Genomic DNA, 19343 nt, shown 5'->3' with positions numbered 1-19343 from the left:
GATAGATGGCTTGTAATAGAGGAAGCAGGAGAGGCAGCGCTTGGCAATTTAGCCCAGGAAGGGAAGACCTCTTTGCTGTGAGTCTGACAACAATGCATGGAGAGCAGGTGCATCACAAAGGCTAGGGATGTTACCTGCTTAAGCCTGTGGGTATCTAGAAAGCACTAAGATAGGGATTGCCAGGCTGGGACACTCCAGGGCCAGGCAACCCAGTACCTATTTCCAACAGGGGTCAGCACCAGAGGCTTCAGAGGAATAACCAACTTGCTTTCCACCCTTTCACTTGGGGGTTGGCTCATGCCCTGATATGCTGTTTGAACCTCTCCACTGTAGCTGCAGATGTCCTCATTACCCAGAGAAAGATCCAACCTGTTTGAATCCTACTAAGCTCTTGGCCTCAGTGATACTTTGTGATGAACTCTCAGAGGGGGAAGGGGTTGGAGGGAGGAGAGTTTCTGGGGTGCAGACAGATAGTGAGTTCCAGGCAGAGTGATGGTCTGGGGACAGAGGGAACTGACTGGGCAGTGAAGTGGGATGGACAGAAGCCTGCATTGCTGGACTAGAGAAGGAAGTGAGAATTCATGGGCATTGCTAGAGCTGACTTAGACAACGAGCTGCTCAGCACTTGCTTTCCCAGTAAAATCACTGGGCCCCAGCACAAACTCCCCGAGAGAAATGGGTGGTGGGGGCAGGTTAGGTTCACTTCCCTAGTGCGCATGAAGTTTGCCAAGTGAAACTAAGCAGCTCCATTTTCAATGGGGTGGGGTCTGAACTGCCCCAGGATGGGTCTACTGCATCGTTGACCATGGGCAGGCCAGGGTAAGTGCTGCTGGCCACTTAATACAAAGGAACTAAACCCTTACCAGTTAAAACCCTAAACTAACTGGTATAGACAGAAGCAATACGGGGATGACCCAACTATGTCACACCCAACCCAAGCCATCTCTGGTGGTAGCTCCCTCCCTTTATATGTGGGATGTGCCGTTGTATCATAGTATCTTCTCAATGGGCAGCTTGACCCAAACAAACTTAGAAGTATGCCCCCTGCTTGCAGTCTGCAGTTGTGGTGAAACAGTATCTTCCACGCTGCTGTAGTGTGACACAGAAGGTCAGGTTTAACTAAGACCCTGCTGCCAGTGATCGAACTGCAATGGAAGAGCATGCCAGTAATGAGTGCTCCTCACCATCCATCCAGTCACACCTGAGCTGAAGCCTTACATGCAGTGCTGGGCATCTCTTTTTAAGAAGACAGAGAGAGTACGCATAACAAAAGCATAAAAGATAAAAAGTTTGTAAAAACAAAAGTTGTGAGGAAGGGTGAAGAAACAAGAGTACGCTCAGTCTGGATGAGAGGAAAGCAAGGCTAAGTGAGATAACTGCCCGGAAGTGCAGAAAGGGGAGTTCATGGTCATTGGTTCACGTACAGATGAAGTTACTGAGGGTTTGTTCATAGATTTCAAGGCCATAAGGGACCTATGTGACCAGCCAGTCTGTGCTCCTAAATCACACAGGCCACAGAACATCCCCAGGGATTCCAACCCAATGACTCCTGGTTGAACTAGCATGTATCTTTTAAACACATCTAATCTTGATTTAAAGATTTCCAGTGATGGAGAATCCACCCTGCACTCCCCCTCCCACCCCAGCCAGATAAGGTGTTCCAATCGTGAATTACCCTCACTGTTAAATATTTGCATCTTACTTCCAGTTAGAAGATAGCTGGCAACAGCTCCCTGCCAGGGGCTCTGTAGGTTGTATTGAAGAGCCCTTTGGTATCAGATACAGAATGCAAGCAGATGTAATGGGTGTCAGAACAGTTTAGGTACTGAAGGAGCTGGCAGTGGGGATGTGGAAACTCGGGAGCTGTTCCAGATTGACAGGATACACATGTCTCAGGGATGTCTTAGGAATAATGGCCTAAGTCCTGTGTAGATGCAGGGGGATGAATTGTGTCACCCATGAGAGGCCCCTTCCCAGCCAAATGATTCTACAGTTCTATATCAGTGATGATCCTGTTTGTGCTGATTTTCTCTGCCGCTCAGAGGAACAGGGAGTTGCCCTGGACCGAGGCAGTGTCTTTGCCCGCTAATAGGATAGGCTTCCAGCAAAAGTGGTGTCCTGGACAGTGCATTTCTTTAAAACCCAGCAGTCTGGCAACACAGCACAACCCATGACACCTGAACATAAACACACACAGAAGAACCACCAGCAGACCACTTTTCAGACAGCAGCAGCCAGAGACTAACGGGAGCCAGGAACTCAAACTGATACTGACCAATGATGGATCAGACCAAACCATCTATGCCATGTATCTATCAAGCCCCCTTAACTAGCTTACATTACTGAGATTGTGGGCTTTATTCTGGCTTGCTCCATTGAATTTCTGTTCATTTCAGGCTCACCCCACCTTACACATGTCCTCAGCCATTGGCAGCAACAGGTCCCCACCAGACCTGCACATCACCTGGGTTCAACAGCCACTGTCAGTGGAAACAAGAAGTACAGAAACTCAGATACTGGTGGCAGCAACACTACTAACCATGTGAGAGAATAGTGTGTGAGGAGTTCCTCTTGTGCTGTGCCACAATTACAGACGAGGCCAAGAGATCCCTCCTCTCCTCCACCATAGTATCCAAAGGCACATCTGGTAATGCCATTCTGAGTCTTGAACAGCGGTGATAACCTGGAACACCCATGCACAATCCCAGAACACAACACAGCTTGAGTAGATAAGAACCTGATGGCCTCTTGATCACACACATGACCTTTCTCCAGATCACAGAATGCAAATTGTTCAAGCACGAAGAAGTCCCAGAAGATCTCCAGATCCTTACAGGCACCGCATGTGATTCTGACCTGGGCCTTTCCCATCAGCAGGAAAATAGTCAAGACCTTCTCAGCCTCCTGATTACCTAACTCATTAAATCTTCCTTCGAAGTAAGCAGCTATTATGCTCCCAAGACCTGCAGTAACCCAACACTTGATTTGGTCAACTTCACCTACACCCAGTGTGGTTAAAACACATTGATTTTTTTTTAATTAAAAGTGTATTTAATCTAAAAAAAAATCCAGTTTTTTTAAATAGTCTATTTAAAATACAATTTGAAATTGACAACTTATGTTAAGGTCTAAACTATTATCACTTAAATTAATATAAAAAATAATATTAAGCAGTCCATGCTTGCTGTCATTTTTAAAGAAAGTCAAGCCACATAACTGGTGAAAGTCGCTGGCTACACACCTGGAAACAGTTTGCTGATGTGCTAAGCCAGCTTTTGAAAGCATTAGCCTCTTCTGTAGGTGCAGAAAGATTTTCTTCATTTCAGTTTATTCAGTTCAATGACTAGTTCACTCAAAGTTAAGACAATTTGAGATTGAGAAGAAGCTTTCATGCTTTTTCCTCTTCCAATCTATGAATAAAAACTAAGGGCTAGCCTAAGATAAAACATTAGATCACTCAGGGATGTGAAATATCCACACCTGAACGATGTAGTTAAGCCAACCTAACTCCTGGTGTAGATAGCACTAGATCGATGGAAGAATTCTTCCATCAACCTAGCTACCACCTCTCAAGAAGGTGAATTACCTATGCCAACAAGAGAACCTCTCAAGATGGTGTAGGTAGTGTCCCCACCAAAGTGCTATAGAGCTGCAGCTGCAGCATTTCAAGTGTCAACAAGTCCTCAGTGTGAGAGGATGAGCTTCTAAAACCTCAAAGGACATGGTAACCAGAAACAATCAGTTTTATTCACTAACTACAGATAATAGTCCCTTGGAATCTTGCTGGGTTCTTGACCTCAATGATATTTTGTGGTGAGGTTTACAGTTTAATCACACGTTGTGTGACAAAGTATTGCCTTTTATCAATTTTGAATTTCACACCTTTCAGAGTGATTGACTGTCCCCTTGCTCTTGTGTTATGAGACAGGGAGAATAGAAGCTCCCAATCTAATATCCAGTAAGAATTTTATAGACTTATCTTGTTCCCTCTTATCTGACTCCTCTCTAAGGAGTTTCAAATTCTCTTCACTAGAGTTTCTCCAGCCCGTGATTATTCTTGTTGCCATCCTCTGAACCCCTCAAGTTCTGTTCTTTCCTGTGTGAGATCAGGGCACCAGAACTGCACAAAGTATCCATATGGGGCTGCTCCATTGATTTATCTGAAACCATTATAGTATTACTTATTTTATTCTCCTTCCCATTCCTTATGCATCCTAACATCGTGTTTGCTTTGTTGACCACAGCTTCTCGTAAAGCAGAGGTCCCCATTTAGCTCACAACAGCAATGCCAAGGTCTCTTTCCTGAGCTGATACAGTTAATTTAGACCCCTGTGAGGTGTATGAGGATTCTACATTTCCCTCTCCAATGTGCATTGCTTTGTATTTATTGACATTGAACCTCATCTGCTATCGTGTTGCCCATTCTCCCAGCTGGGTCAAGTCTCCCTGAATTTCCTTACAGTCCAGTCTGCTCATGATTAACCTAAATAATGTTGTGCCAACTGCAAGTTCCCCCCCCCTGCCCACACACACACTGCTAATCCCCCAACTTTTCAGATCATTAAAGCAGGGTGAAGCAGAAGGTGAAGGATGCACTGGGTAGATGTATGCATTGAGCTCTCAAATCCCAAGAAGCTCATCTTTTACCTGAGTTCTTACCTTTATTCTAGGGCCCATCTGTGTGTATAAATCCTTCAGATTGTTCCATACATTACATTGAATTGCATCCACCACCATTCTGCTCATTCACATAACTTTGTTAGGTTTTTGTACCAGGATGGCACTCACCTCTCATGAGCGCACCCTGGCTGGGTGTGCATCTGCACCTCTCTCAACCTGGGGTGATCCCTGGTGATGGTTTCTCAGATGGTTTCAGTGACTCAGCCCTCCGGTCAAGTCACACACAGTTCGTGTGAAACACAAACAAAGCAGATCCCTTCCAGGGTAGACAGTCCATCAGAGGCCTATCACAAGGCCACTCAGTCTTTAAGCAGTCTCACAATATTTATAGTCCTGGCCCTCATATTGAGCTGTACCCCGAGTTTCCACCCTGGAGGCAATGGTTTCACCCTCTCCTGGCCCTTCTGGCCCCAGCTAGGTTAATAAGAAATTCAGGTCCTCTTCCAGGGGCATATCAGAGTCCAAACAGTTCAATATCACTAACCCACTTCAGGGGTCTCCAATCCCCTCTCCAGGGCCTGGTTCAACTCCCCTCTCTGGGATTAAGGCCACTCCACCTGTGGCCAGTACAGAGGACCTGGGCCTGCCCACTGGGAGGGATAGCTCAGTGGTTTGAGCATTGGCCTGCTAAACCCAGGGTTGTGAGTTCAATCCTTGAGGGGGCCATTTAGGGATCTGGGGCAAAAATTGGGGATTGGTCCTGCTTTGAGCAGGGGGTTGGACTAGATGATCTCCTGAGGTCCCTTCCAACCCTGATATTCTATGATTCTATGATCCCAGCCCTACCAATAGCAGCCACCCGCTGCATCCCTTTACCCAGTCACTATACTGCTACAATTCCCTGGGCCACTTTCCACTGGCCCCAGGACCTTCACCTTCTGCTTCACCCTTACAATACCGTTCTTCTATCTTCAGTCCCAGCAGCCAGCCAGGAGCTCCTTCTTGCTTCCCCAGTCCCTGTCAGCAACTGCTCTGTCCATGGTCCCATAGCTCCCTCAGTCAGCCAGGAAAACCATTCATACTCCTCCAATTCCAGGCAGAAACTGACTCTCTCTAGCTCTGCAGCTCCTTTTATATGAGCCACAGTCCCTCTGAAGTTCCTTAAAGTCTTTTCTAATCTTGACTACCTATCCTAAATTATTTTATGTTACCTATACATTTTGCCATCTCACCGCTCAGCCCCACTTACTGAATGTTAATAAGCATATTGTACAACACCACTCTACGGACACCAGCATCCCAGTGGTAACCTCCAGGACCATTCATTCCTACTCTTTGTTTTCTGTCTCATCCAATTCTAACTTACAACCAAACTTGAATTTCATCCCATTGTTAATTTTTCTCCTTAACAACCTCCTGAGAGGAAATCTATCAAAGTCCAAATAAGTTATACTACCACTTCCCCTTTATCCACTATTCTACTGGCCATCTCAATGAATTCTAACAGATTGGAAAGACATAAGTTTCCTTTAGAGAAGCCATACCGATTTGTCTCTGTTATATTTCTAATACTTTAATCATTCTCATTGCTCTTCTCTGAACCCTCTCCAATTCATCAGCATTTTTCTTGAACTGTTGTCACCAGAAGTGGACACAGTATTCCAGAAGTGGTCATACCAGTGCCAAATATAGAGGTAAAATAACCTCTCTTTTCCTACTCAAGATTCCCCTATTTATGCATCTGAGGATCATAATAGCCCTTTTGGGCATGGTGACATACTGGAAGCTCATGTTCAGCTGATTATCCACCCCTTACCCCAATTTTTTTCAGAGTCACTGCTTCCTAGGATAGAGTTCCCCATCCAGTATGTACGGCCTACATTCTTTGTGTCTATATGTAGACATTTACATTTAGTCATATTAAAAAACATATTGTTGCTTGTGCCCAGCTTACCAAGTGATCCAGATTGCTCTGTATCAGTGACCTGTCCTTGCCATTATTTTCCACTCCCCAATTTTTGTGTCATCTGCAAACTTTCAGTGATGATTTTATGTTTTCTGCCAGGTCATTGATAAAAATGTTAAATAGCACAGGGCCAAGAAATGAGCCCTGCAGGATCCCACTAGAAACACACCTGTTCAATAATGATCCACTTTTTACAGTTACATTTTGAGTCATATCAGTTAGCCAGCTTTTAATCCATTTACTGATTACCATGTTAATTTTATATCTTTCTAGTTTTTTAATCAAAATGTTATGTCAAAGATCAAGTCAAACATCTTACAGCAGTATAAGTATATTGCATCAACACTATTACCTTTATCAACCAAGCTTGTAATCTGATAAAAAAAATATCAAGGAAGTTTTACAAGATCTGTTTTCTATAAACCCATATTGATTTGCATTAAATTACATTACCCTCCTTTAAATCTTTATTAATTGTGTCCCATATCAGTAACTCCTTTATCTTGCCTGGGATCAATTTCAAAATGACAGGTAGGTCTATAGTTACCAGGCCATCCCATTTACCCTTTTTAAATATTGGCACAACATTAGCTTTCTTCCAACTTCTGGAACTTCCTCTGTGCTCCAAGACTTATCGAAAATCAACATTAACAGTCCAGCAAGCTCCTTGGTCAGCTCTTTAAAAACTCTAGGGTGCAAATTATCTGGACTTGCTGTCTAACTTTAGTAGCTGCTGTTTTAACTTCCTCCAGAGATACTATTGGAATGGGAAGAGTGTTATCATATGATATGACTACATCATCTGTTTTTTCCCCACAAATATAGAACTGAAATATTTATTGAACACTTCTGCCTTTTCTACATTATTACTGATAATTCTAATATTTCTATCTAGTAATAGACCAATACCATTGTTAGGATTCTTTTTGTTTCAAATATTTTTTAAAAAACTCCTTATTTTCCTTATCTCTTCTGGTCATAAATTTCTCATTGTGTCCATTTGCTTCCCTAATCAATTTCCTACAATTCCTTATAGCGATATGCTCAAGGAACTTGATTTATTTAGCTTAACAAAGAGAAGGTTGAAGAGTGACTTGATTACGGTCTGTAACTACTTACATAGGGAACAAGTATCTAATAATGGGCTCTTCAATCTAGCAGAGAAAGGTATAACACACTTCAGTGGCTGGCAGTTGAAGCTAGACAAATCAGACTGGAAATGTTTAAGAGATAGAAATAATTAACTATTGGAACAACGTACCAATGGTGGTGGAGGATTCTCTATCACTGAAAATTTTTAGATCAAGATTGGATGTTTTTCTAAAAGATCTGCTTTAGGAATTATTTTGGGGAAATTCTGTGGCCTGTGTTATATAGGAAGTCAGGCTAGATGATCACAATGGTCCCTTCTGGCTTTGGAATCTATGAATCTAATATTTATGTTAATCAAAATGTTTCTTAGCTATCTCATTATTGCTTCAACCAGTTTACCTGGTATAGAAGAAGAGTAAGATTTATTGATTTGTAATTCCGAGGATAACTCCTAGCACCTTTATAATATTTTTTAAAAATTAATTGCAATTAATCGCACGATTAAAAAAATTAATCGTGATTAATCGTGTGATTAATTGCATTGTTAAAACAATAATAGAATACCATTTATTTAAATACCAATTATTTAAATATTTTTGGATGTTTTCTACATTTTAAAATATATTGATTTCAGTTACAACACAGAATACAAAGTGTACAGTGCTCACTTTATATTATTATTTTATTACAAATATTTGTACTGCAAAAATGATAAACAAAAGCAATCTTATTTTTCAATTCACCTCATACAAGTACAGTAGTGCAACCTCTTTCTCATGAAAGTTGAACTTACAAATGTAGAATTATGTACAAAAAAACTGCATTCAAAAATAAAACAATGTAAAATTTTAGAGCCTACAAGTCCGTTCGGTCCTATTTCTTATTCAGCCAGTCACTCAGACAAACAAGTTTGTTTACATTTGCAGGAGATAATGCTGCCCGCTTTTTGTTTACCATGTCACCTTAAAGTGAGAACAGATGTTCACATGGCACTGTTGTAGCATCGCAAGATATTTATGTGCCAGATGCGCTAAAGATTCATATGTCCCTTCATCTTCACCCACCATTCCAGAGCACATGCGTCCATGCAGATGAAGGGTTCTGCTCGATAATGATCCAAACCACTGTAGACCGACACATGTCCACGTTCATCATCTGAGTCAGATGCCAACTGCAGAAGGTTGATTTTCTTTTTTGGCGGTTCAGGTTCTGTAGTTTCTGCATCTGAGTGTTGCTCTTTTAAGACTTCTGAAAGCATGCTCCACACCACATCCCTCTCAGATTTTGGAAGGCACTTCAGATTCTTAAACCTTGGGTCAAGTGCTGTAGCTATCTTTAGAAATTTCACATTGGTACCTTCTTTGCATTTTGTCAAATCTGCAGTGAAAGTGTTCTTAAAATGAACAATATGTGCTGGGTCATGATCCAAGACTGCTATAATATGAAATACATGGCAGAGTGCGGGTAAAACAGAGCAGGAGACGCATTATTCTCCCCCAAGGAATTCAGTAAAAATGTAATTAATGCATTATTTTTTTAATGAGCCTCATCAGCATGGAAGCATGTCCTCTGGAATGGTGGCCGAAGCTTGAAGGGGCATACGAATGTTTAGCATATTTGGCACGTAAATACCTTGCAATGCTGGCTACAAAAGTCCCAGGCGAATGCCTGTTCTCACTTTCAGGTGACATTGTAAATAAGAAGCGGGCAGCATTATCTCCCATAAATGTAAACAAACTTGTTTGTCTTAACGACTGGCTGAATAAGAAGTAGGACTGAGTGGACTTGTTAGCTCTAAAGTTTTACATTGATTTGATTTTGAGTGCAGTTATGTAACAAAAAAAGTCTACATTAGTAAGTTGCACTTTCATGATAAAGAGATTGTATTACGGTACTTTTATGAGGTGAATTGAAAAATACAATTTCTTTTGTTTATAATTTTTACAGTATAAATATTTGTAATCAAAAATAATAATATAAAGTGAGCACTGTACACTTTGTATTCTGTGTTGTAATTTAAATCAATATATTTGAAAATGTAGAAAAACATCCAAAAATATTAAATAAATTTCAATTGGTATTCTGTTGTTTAACAGTGTGATTAAAACTGCGATTAATCGCAATTAATTTTTTTTAGTTATTCGCGTGAGTTAACTGCGATTAATTGACAGCCCTAATTATAACACTGGTGACTCTCCAGCCTTTAGGTAGGGTAGCCAATTGGAATGACAGATTACATATTTCTGCTAGCAGATCAGCCACTTAATTCATTCTTGTATCCTTTCAAGATTGCTGGATAGCCACCACACAGTTAGGGTGACTTGTTGCTATTCAATTTATCATTTTTGTGCCAACACTTCCTCTTTGATAACTGAATTTCTGGAAGTGCCCCATATTTGTCACCTGGGGGAAAAATAGTTCTGAGGTAAGTATCTCCCCGGGATGCAAAAGAACTGTTTGGCTTCTTTCCAATTTATCATCCTTAAAGCCTACATTGTCCCCTGCAGCTCCAGCAAGTGAGCCGTAGCTCACAAAAGCTTATGCTCAAATAAATTTGTTAGTCTCTAAGGTGCCACAGTCCTCCTTTTGACCTTGGATAAGTTGTTCCAGTGATGGAGAATTCACCTACCATCTTGGATAAGTTGTTCCAGTGATGGAGAATTCACCTACCATCTTGGATAAGTTGTTCCAGTGGTTCATTTTTCTCATTGTTAATAATTGGAATCTTTTTTCTAGGAATTTGTCTAGCTTCTGCTTCCAGCTGTTGGAACATGTTATACCTTTCCGCTAGATGGAAGAGTCCATGTAGGTAGTTATAGCTGTGATCAAGTGAGTGCTTAACTTTCTCTTTGTTAAGCTAAACAGCTTGAACTCCTCAAATCTCTCACTATAAGGCATGTTTTCCAATTCCTTTAGTCATTCTTGTGGCTCTTCTCTGAACCCTCCCCAATTTATCAACATCCTTCTTGAACTGTGGACCCCAGGACTGGACACAGTATTTCAGCAGTGGTTGCGCCAGTGCCAAATACGGAGATAAAATAACTTTCCTACTTGATATTCCCCTGTTTATGCATCCAAGCATCGCGTTAGCTCTTTTGCCCATAGCATCGCACTGGGCACTCATGTTCAGCTGATTATCTACCATGATCCTCAAGAATGTTTCAGTTGCTGCGTCACAGGATAGAGCCCCCCCACCACGTAAGTATGGCTTACATTTGCTGTTAATAAATGTATGCCCTTACATTTGGCCATATTAAAATGCGTATTATTTGCTTGCACTCATCTTACAGAGCAGTCTGGATTGCTTGGTATCAGTGACCTGGTATCAGAGTCCTCTTAATTACCACTTCCCCAAATGTAGGACAATCCACAGCTTGATCAGTGAAGATTTTATGTTTTCTTCTAGGTCATCGATAAAAGGGTTAACTTGGGTACATCTCAGGAAGGAGAGGCTGGGATTAGGTCAATTGCCTTCACAGCAGAGTTGACGTCATACCCCTTACTAACATTGGGCTCCCACTCCTCAGAAGGTCCTTTTCTTGGGCCTCTGCTTCAGTTGGGGCTCCTTGAGGGCTTGGGTGGGGGGATTCTCACTATTATGGATCAGGTAAATATCTGTACCTGCTGCTGCCCAGTGGTTCTGAACATGCCCCCTTTGTGGGGGATGTCCCCAGCCTCCACCGCTGAAGCTAGTTGTGAAGGGCTGGTTGTGCCATGGACATGGAATTGGATTTCTGCACATGTGAGGACAGACACGCCTTACATCAGGGCTATGCAACAGGAACTGTTGTTTATGGCCCATTCAAATACTCTCCCTTCAAGGAATCTCTACATCATGGACTCATCCCCCCTAGGTTTTCAAGTTCCCCCTGAGGCTCTCTTCCTTCACTGCTGCAGTCTCTTTCATGGTAGAACCATTCCACCTCCAATTATGGCCCTGACCCAGTAGTAGCAATACTGAGGCATTAACTAGCTTCTGCCACTATTTCCAGACTCTGGGATCAAATGTATCAGCCAACCCTACTATTGTCTCAAGAGCCGGAACTGGGCCACGCCTGGGATGGCCTCAAGAACCCGCGGGACAGGGTCAGTGACGAGGCCGGGCCCCGTGAGGGGCTTTGAGGCAGTGATGAGGCTGGGCCCCGTGAAGGTACATCTACACAGCCCATGGCAGCAAACCTCCTGGCCTGGGTTGACAGACTTGGGGTAGTGGGGCTCACACTAGATGTGTAGATAACACTCTGAAGCTGAGACTTGGGTGCTGGAGTCCATCCCTCTGCCTAGGCTCCAGAGCCTGAGCATTGGCCCAAGCTGCAACTTCAAAGCGCTGTCTATACAGCTTTTTTTAGAGCTAGCATGGGCTCTGCAAATCTGAACCTATCACCCTGGCTGGGAGACTTGCTGCAGCGGGCTGTGTAGATGAATCCTGAGAGGCTCTGAGGTAAGGAGTGGGCCGAGTCCACAGGAAGCTCCGAGGCAGGGTACAGACCTGTGCAGGGGGCCACTCTTTCCTCTTTGTGTTCTCTTGAATGATCAGTTCAGTGTAAACATCTCAGTGGAGTTCTTTGAAATAAAAATAAAACTGATAAAAGCCTTGCAAATCACCCACCCCCAGCCCTTCTGCTGACCCGGGAAGTCTCTCTTTCTGGTGCCTCGCCAGCTCCAAGTGGCAGAGTTATAAATACATTATGTATGCTGGTGTCCATCAGCCAGAGCCTTTTGTTGGCGCTGAATATGTCATGGCCAACAAAAGTAGACTGGATTAGCCACAGTGGATTAAAAGATTTTCTTCTTAGAGTTTACCTAATAATATAACAATTGACATAGAAGGTTCCTTTGAAACCTACACGACTCTGTTATTTTACCATCTGTGAGTTTGCTTTCCATTAGTATGCGAATATGATGGGGAGGCTATTTCTGGTGGTGCTTACACTGGGGTAACACTGCCTATTGCTCGATTTCCTACTCACAACAAAAATAAACACATATGTAAGGAGGAGCAGTAGTAACAGAGAGTAGCTGAACTCCTCCCTTTGCTGATGTCCCTGCCACTCTTAGCCCAGAGGGCTCTGGGATGCTACAACTTTGGGAGGAAAAAGAAACCCAACAAAGTAGGCTCAACCTCTGAAGAAAGCATCCATCAGCCTCTGACAAAAGCAATGAACTGCCGTGCTATTCAATGTGTCCTGGGAGGTTCTGACTGAAATATGCTCATTTATTAAGAACAAATTTGGAATCCCAGCTACTTAGTTTCTGAACTCTCTTTCTCTCCCTCAACTGCCAAAAGCTGATGGAGTTTGTTTGTCCCCATTTCAGCCATTCAGCTAAGGTTGTGTAATTATCTGCCTCCATCCCTGACTGACATCACATTTGCAGTATCCATTGCAAGATGGGTCACACAGCAGCAGCCGCGACACTCAGAAACATGGAGGGCAGCAGCAGCAGGGGAGGAGAGCTCCCCGCGCCATCCTGCGGCTCGGTTCCTTACACTCAGCCCCCTCCTCTAGCCAACACAACAGCAAACACACACAACTGTGTCCTGGCTCTTTGGCTTTGATCTCATAAAGGGACTCCATTTACAAGTCATTAATAGCAGCCTTTGGAAATATCCATCCTCAGAAGTCTTGAGTAATGAGATTTGGAGCCTATGATCAATTTAGGAGCCGCTCTCTTTCTGTCTTTTTGCAAACACACTTTTTAAGCCGCCCTGACTTTGCGATGAATTGTCGCATCATCCAAGACCTGGTGGGGGAGGGGGCCATGTGGGCGGCAAAAATATGGGTTGAGGCTCTCTCAGTGAGAGCCCAGCTGGGGGCCTTTGATGAGGCTGCTTTGAGAAATTTGATTTGAAAGGCCTACGATAACAATTTTGGGAGAATAGTTGAGCGTTTTCCCATAGAGCTCTCTTTGTCTCTCCTCTGATAGGGGTTTTATTGTTGGTTTCAGGGGTGGGGGTGAGATTCGGTGGTGGCCGAGGATGGGGTGGGGCGGCGGAGGGGGCTGCGGTGAAGGAGAACAATAAATGGAGATATAGGGAGAGCTGTATTTTCTCACCTGCCTCCCCTGCTGCGTTTCCTTCCTGCTGGGGTTTCGCAGTCCGCCATGACAGGAGAAGCCGCCCTGTTTGCTGTCCGGAGCACTTTCCAACACTCTTAAACCTATTTCCCTTTCTTGGTAACTGTGTGGCTGGAAGATGGGAATCTTTACTTTATATTGCAGCTTTGGCTCCTCAACCTGATTGGCTGAGGCCAGGACCAAATGATGGTCCTTCGAATCCTATTGTAACTATGGCAACCAGCCCCTTTAGGCACCATGGATTTACTTATAATTGCTGGGTAAACAGTCGAGACAGACCACTTTCATCCCACACAGAAAGATCGTCTTCCCTTTCTTTTTAGGATGGGCCACTAAAAAGCAGGAACACTTAAGCAAACTCTTTCAACACTGCTGAAATAAGCCGTTATCTCTCCCCCAGCCAGCCAGCTTTCCCCCGCTGCTGCTGCTGCTGCATCTGATCCTGACTGCACAATGACTTGATACTGGGGCTTTCTGCACCACCCTCCAGACCTCGCCACCCTCCTCCTCCAAAGAGGAGCTGCTTTGGCTCAGGGCTGGGGAAAGCACACCGTGTGTTTCTACACTGCAGCTGGGGGGTGTAATTCCCAGGGTGGGCAGACAGGTTTGCGCGAGCTCGGCTCGAGGTAGTGCGCTAACAGCAGCAGTGTGGATGCTGTGGCACACGCGGCGGCTTGGTTAGCTGCCCAAGCTCTGACCCAGGGGTTAGGAGGGCTTGGATTTCGGTGGCTAGTCTGAGCTGCTGCCCATGTCACACATCCACTCTGCTATTTTTAGCACGTTAGTTCAAGCTGTGGTAACATGAGTAAGTCTCCCTGGGCAGGAAATTGTACCTCCCACCTGCAGTATAGACATCTCCCTACTGCAGCACAGACTTCTCCTGTCTACACAGGTCAGGACTCGCTCTGTTTCTTGCATTGAAGCACGGAGCTAGGTACAATGGTGCAGGAGCCTGGGTCTCCCTGCTGAGGGAGGGAATTTGTTATGAAGGATGATTATCATCATCTATGTGATTAGCTAATGAAAGACCCAGCTCAAAATGACAGGATGATGGTGAGCCACGAATGCGATACAGCCATGAAAAAAAGACAAATGTGATCCCAGGATGTATCCGGCAAAGTATTTCCAGCAAGTGCCATGGCCCTGGTGAGACCTCTTCTGGAGTACTGCATACAATTCTGGTCACTCAAGAGAGATGAATTCAAACTGCAACAACTGCAGAGAAGAGCTACTAGGATGATCAGGGGACTGAAGAACTACCTTATGAGAGGAGACTGGAAAAGCTTGGCTTGTTTAGTCTAGCAAAATGAATGCGGAGAGGGGAGTAAACGCCAGGGAGGGTAAAGAGCTGTTTAAGCAAAACGACAATGTTGGCACAAGAACAAATGGCTATTAACTGGCCATGAGTAAACTGAAGCTGGGCATTAGAAGAAGGTTTCTAACCATTAGAGGAATGAGGTTCTGGAACAGACTCCCAGTGGAGGCATAAGAGCTATCTAGTTTTAAGATGAAGCTTGATAAATTAATGAACAGGATTCTATGATGGGGTGACCTGCTATAGCAGGGGATTGGGCTTGACATCCCAGATGGTTCCTTTCAGTCCTATGTTCCTATAAGATCCATGGGCAAAGGAGTCGGATTAAGTTGGCCAGGGGGTCCTCCTAACCCCAGTGCTTTTGCCTGTTTGTGGGTGAAGTCTCAGAGTTCAGGCTCATCTCCGATGGGTTCTTGCATAGAATTTCCTGTGTTTTATAAAGGGAAAGACAAAACGAGAACAGAGAAACTTAAGCCTTCAGAAAAATCTGAATTATTCCAACCTTATCTACAGAGCTGGGAACTGTGAGCAATGGTGGGACGATTTCTCTCTTCCCCACCTTGGGACCTGCTTGTCTGTTCCTGAACATTTCTCATGGAGGAAAAGACATGTTAAAAAAAGGACAGCTCAGACACAAAGACATGGGGCCAAACTACTGTATATTGAAACACGTGTGGTCAGAAGTGGGGCTGCAGGTTTAGAGATATTTCTGGCTGCTTTTAGATGTCCAGACTCATTTCCAACTACACTAGTTTCAGTCTACAGCAAAATGCCAATTCCTCTCCCTGCTCCCACACTCCCCAAAAGAACTTATGGAGCATCTTAGGGATGGTGGAGTTCTTGGGAAAATGTCTAGATAACCTGTCTAATAAAATCAAAGCATGTGAGCAGAAGACTGATACTCTGGGGTGTGGAATGGAAATGCACTGAGGAGCATGAAGCATAAAGTGAAGAGTTGAAAAGATTACTCACCTCTACATCCACATTTTGATGTTTCCTGCCCTACAAAAATGTCTATGGGTGCCTCAAAAGAGGGATTGGGGCAATACTACAGCAAAGGCACGGCTGTGACTGGAGGCCTATCACATACACAGTCAGAGCCTTCACATACCCAAGAAGGGAAGGACGTGGGGAGCATCTCTCATTGCTGTTGAAGATGTGGCATGCAGAGACCAAAGCTCATCCTTCATCCTGGAAGGGGCACTCTGGACGGCAGGGAGCAGGGAGCTGCAGACTACATTAAGATGCTGGCTGCTGTTGTGTAATAATGTAATTATTTAAATGCTTTAATACACAGAATAGCAGTGTTCTCCCTAATACGTGTACCATCAGAATCCTGGAATATCAGCTGCATTGTGCTGGCATGCTGGTTGTTCTGAGTCATGTAGTGAAATTCCCAAAGTATATGAGTTAATGGTAACAAATGGTATCAAAAAGCATACTCTGTGTAGTTGCCATTTAATTATTATGTAAAAACAGTACCCTGTTATAAAGTGTTACATAGGGATTGCCATTTAAACAGATATCTGAAGCAAGGCCCAATTATGGCTAGCTTGGATCCCTATCTGTGTGCCAGTGGGTGGTTTATGAATCCTCAGAGAAGGAATTATGTTCGCCCTAGTTGTGTCTTCTTTACCTTGTCCAGTTTAAAAGCTGAACTCCATGCCCCTTATAACTGGGGGGATTTGGGTATTTTTGTAACTATCACCTCTTTAATCCAGCTGAACTGTGCTTTTTCTAACATGCCTTTCTTACTCGTGACATTTTTTCATCAGATGGAAGAACAATATTAGGACGTACTACAAACAAGGCAGCTTATTAAAAATCAATGATAGGAGTTACATTGATCAAACCAAGTCTGTCTTCTACTATGGGTCACTATCTATCTATGAACTTGTGCATGCAAATTTCCACACTAATCAGAAGGAATCTGCTATGTGTTATACTCTTCCCTACAAATGTCAGGATTTCCCTGCACTGTAGCCATACATTTCCACTGACCCTGTTAAACTGGCTTCTTTGTGGTTAACACTGGAGTGAATTGGTTTCTGCAAGAATAAACAGAATGAAATCCCAGGTCTTTGTATTGTCTTGAGAGCACCCCAGACTCTGCAGGGAGCTCAGCCCAGGTCAGATAACAGGGCTGAGGGGCACGCAGTGACAGGAGACTCAGTGTCACAAGTGTATCGATAATTGAGGGTCAGGCTGAGCCCCACCCTCACTGGTGATAGGGGTAGCACTTCCCAGGGATCTGATCAGCTCTTTTGACATCTCCCTAGTCAGGCCCCAGACCCTGCACCTGCCCCCATGGGAGGATGCTTCGCTGGGACTAGGGCACTTCCTGCTCTGCCATTTCACCCTGTAGTGGGGGCAGAGGAAGGAAAGAGGAAGAGGAAGAAGGACCCTTTCCCTCCTGGGCTCAGGGTCAGGAGAGGGTGTGAGCTAGACCTCCTCATGAATATCACAAACAAACACAGTCATGGGCCCGAAGCCTCTCCTCCCTCTGCTGTGGAAATCCATTTCCTGCCCTTCACCTCCACTGAGGAGGCATAAGGCTGTGTGTGACAGAGTTCACTCACTGTGGTGGCGCCTCCAGCTGGCCACCCTAGGGATTAGCTTTGCCACTTGGTGCGCTCTCTTCCAGTGGTACCTCTCCTGTTGTCTCTGACTGTGGGCCCACCTCACTGCAGGAACCGCAGCCTCCTCTTCATGACTTGGCCCTCCGGCCAGGTCACCATCCATGTTTCTCCCTTCCGGAGGATAGACAGCACTGTCCAATAGTTAGGCCATTTCCCCAGTCGCCAGCTGGGGGGACCCAGGCCCACACACTACTCTGGGTCCCAACCCAGGGACCTTGTAGATAGCAGCCTCCTGCTGTGCCTCTTTAACTTCTGGCAATGCTGCTACAATGCCCTGGGCCACTTCTGCACAGCCCTAGCACCTTCTTTGCCCTGACCCCAGGGCATTCGGCTGCTCAGTCCCAGCAGCCAGCCAGGAGTTCCCTCTTACACCCTGAGTCCTTGCCAGCTGCTGTCCTGTTCAAGGCACTACAGTTCCCTCAGCCTGCTAAGGACATGATCCTCTCTCTCTATGCTCCCAGCAGCCACTGACTCTGGCCTTGCACCTGCTTTTATGTGAGCCTGCTGGGCTCTGATTGGCTGCTCCTTGCAGCTTCTCTCCAATTGCCTGCTTCCTGTGTGGCTGCTCTAGGCCACTTGGAGGGCTCCCCTCTGCTATTCCACTCTGGGGCAGGGCATGGATAATCCCTTCCACCCCTATGGGGGACGGACACCCCATCACGCTGCATCACCCAAGATGGAGAACATTCAATTCAAGATGGCAGCCATGACCCAAGGCTCCATGCTGTGTGCTGTTTGCTGCCAGGAGACTCCCACCAATAGGACAAGGCTGCAGCCAGGCTCTGCTGTTGCTCAGCAGAGTGGAATTGCTGGAGACAAGGAAGCACAGAGATGGTCGAGTCTCCTTTATGTCTCTGGCTCTCAGTCACTCCTTGTCTTCTTGCTGGGCTAAAGGGTCTGCATGGTCCATAGCATGCAGCATGAAACTAGTAGCCAGGAGCTCCTGGGTTTGGATCCTGGCACTTGATGCTTTCTTGTGTAAGCAGTGTCAGGATGAGCTCCACCCTGACATCTGGTGGTGAGGTGTGGCAAAGAACTTCAGGGGCTGATCTCATTTGCATAGGCACATCCACCCCGCCTAGAATGAGGCCATAGCTGCCCAAATGGTCACTTTGGCTGCTGTGGGATCCCCAGTGTCTCTGTTATTGGGGCAGGAAGAATAAATTGTTATTACCCTGATTATGGGAACTGTGTTTGGAACTGTACTTGGCCTTTTGTTATGATGGAGGGACTCATCATCAACTAAGTGGCACTCGCTAGGCAAGGGTCATGGGTTCCAAAACTCTATGAATTGAGAGAGGCTGGGGATAAGTATTAATACTTAGTGGTATGGGCCCCTTGGTGAGGGCCTTACATGCTAATTGCACTTCTTCCTCTCTCCACTGGGAAATATCAGAGCTAATTTTGATTTCATTAGGAGTCTAGTTACAGGCTGCTGAGCTTGCTTTGGGCTAACAGTGCACCAGCACTGAGGCTTCTCTACTACAAGCTGAATTCACCAAAGAGCTGAACTGACTAAATGCTGAAATCACTGAGTGTTGTGTTAAGTAGTGGGGGAGTCTGAAGATATATTGTGGAGCAGTTTGCGGGATGGCTGGAGTGCCTTGTGGACCGGCTGGTGGAGCAGTTTGTAGGA

General features: G+C 44.8%; 1 protein-coding gene across 1 annotated transcript in view; it reads right to left on the bottom strand.

Annotated features, from left to right (window-relative positions):
* Nucleotides 1-13843, bottom strand: part of AXIN1 (axin 1) — a 225096-nt gene extending 211253 nt beyond the window's left edge. Inside the window, exon 1 of the mRNA XM_048865935.2 lies at nucleotides 13733-13843. The gene's annotated coding sequence lies outside the window, so the exon portion shown is untranslated. The remainder of the gene's footprint in view (nucleotides 1-13732) is intronic.
* Between the last annotated feature and the right edge of the window lie 5500 nt (nucleotides 13844-19343).

The sequence above is a fragment of the Caretta caretta genome, chromosome 10 (genome assembly GCF_965140235.1).
Source record: "Caretta caretta isolate rCarCar2 chromosome 10, rCarCar1.hap1, whole genome shotgun sequence".
Taxonomy (NCBI): domain Eukaryota; kingdom Metazoa; phylum Chordata; order Testudines; family Cheloniidae; genus Caretta; species Caretta caretta.
The sequence above is the reverse complement of the archived record's forward strand: the minus strand, read 5'-3'. Positions and strand labels throughout refer to the sequence as shown.